Below are 2,156 nucleotides of genomic sequence, written 5' to 3'. Positions count from 1 at the left end.
TCGCGACCGGACAGGAAGTTATCAGTGACGGCTGTAGGTCGTGATGTGATGTGGACCTCACAGGATCTCCAGCATGGAGTCTGAATGAGGGACATTCTCTCTCTCTCTCTCTCTCTGTCTCTCTCTCTCTCTGTCTCTCTCTCTCTCCCTCTCTCTTGCTCTCTCTCTCCCTCTCTCGCCGACCGCTGAAAGAACAAATGATGAAAGAAAACAATATTTTAATCTAACAATTCAACTAGTTTCACATCTTAACTGACACTGATCTGTTCCAGCCAGCTGCTGCTGTTTGTTACCATGGTAACCACAGAACAGATACTCAGGGTGGTTTCACATCGGGGACCAGGCGAGTGCTTGTCATGGTTACTTCTTCTTTCTGCATCTTGGCAGACCATTTCTGAGCATACTGCCCCCTGTATCTGACCATGTGACCACATATCTGACCATGTGACCATGTGACGATGTACTCTGAGGCATTGCTAGGAGAGACCACCTGTAGGGATGTTCCTGGTTCTAGATGAATTCTTCACACAGGTCTTGAATGTGTCTCAGGTTAGAAATCTGTCAGGAGATGGGTTAAGGTTCATCTGATCGGTCGTGTGTTACCTCCTTCCATCCATACAGTTAGACCTCTTGATAATAGGGAGGAACATGTGAACCTCATTCAAACAGACGGGTTCATTTGAGCAGTGAGCAATCCTTTAACAGGGAGACAGTATTCAGATGTACAGCCCAATGATAAGAGCACAGGTTTGGTAACCAGAGCCCACCCAGTTTTATTCAGTCTTTCCATGAATTATTTTCTTATGCGGGCAGGTTTACCATGCCAAATTAAAGAGGAGATCATCTGGTTATAGTCCTGAGAAAATGATTGTGGTATGAATATAGGTATGGCTTGAAACAAATATAATGTGAAAGAGTCAGTTGTAAGTTTAAATGGCAGTTTAGGATATTCTTCAGCTTTCCGATGAATGGGGAAGTACTCACTTTTATTTAAATTAAGTTTGTAGGATAGATCTTTTGCAACCGCGTCGGACATAAACTGGAGACGTTCGTAAGTCCACTTTCCCTCACAGCAATCCACGTACATATCCATGAAATATATTAGACTGATGACTTTGTAAAGATCGATTTTAATCTGTGGTGCTTAATGTGACTGATGACAGTTTAAGGTTTATTTTTGGAGATACATTGTTTTCATCGGACAGCGATTATTCTCCACGATACGTGTAGTTACCAAATCAAGTAAAAACTTAAAGTCATAAATCTGAATGTTGTTTTTTTATAGGCTACATGAAGAAATGAAAACAGGGACAAAGAAATTAGCGGATCCTGATCCAAACATCCAGATAGTGGTCGGCAACTCGCAGGCTTACAGAAACGGTTTAACCCTAGTGCTCAGCAACCAATGGGAACGTACAACACTCACCCGTTCAAACTGGACAAGTGGCCAAAACTTCAAAAACACGTGACTTTTAACGCTTTGTCTACGTGTTGTTGACGCGTCAAATGTTAACGCGTAGACAACATGTAAACAACATGTAAACAACATGTAAACGTGTTGTTAACGTGTTGAAAGTCACGTGTTTTGGCCTTCCATATATATCTGACGTGTAGCCTATCTGATGTGCATTTATCTGAAAAGTCACGTATTTTGAAGTGTTTGGCCTTCTATACAGACGTGTATCTACGTGTATAGAGCATGAATGAGCCTTTAGTGGCGCTGTTAGCTATGCTTTTTCTGTTGTTAGCGACTGTTAGCGACAGAGCCAGAGGGACAGGGTTTTCTGTTCTTGGCTCGGCACACAGACCGGCTCTGTCCCGAACTGCCGAGCTCTGACTTCCTGCGTCACAGCTGGCCTCGAAAAGAAGGGGGACATTATGCCTCCTCTTGAAGTTACACAACTTTTTCAACACAAGAAAATGTCAGCCACAAGTTTTTTATTTCAGCCCCAAATTTCCCTTTTTAATCAGGCATCTCAGCTTTTGGCTTCGTCAGCTAAGAAAGTGAGGGGAGTCCAGAAACACGTCTGCACTATCAGCTCCTCCATCAAACCTGTTGACCCTCCAACAGAGCCGTAAATCCACCAGGAGCCGAAGCGCGGAGTGAACCTCTGAAAGAGCTGCAGTGATACCTGATACTGGGAGGAGAGCAATAA

Source organism: Labrus mixtus, chromosome 6 (genome assembly GCF_963584025.1).
Source record: "Labrus mixtus chromosome 6, fLabMix1.1, whole genome shotgun sequence".
Lineage (NCBI taxonomy): Eukaryota > Metazoa > Chordata > Actinopteri > Labriformes > Labridae > Labrus > Labrus mixtus.
The sequence above is the reverse complement of the archived record's forward strand: the minus strand, read 5'-3'. Positions refer to the sequence as shown.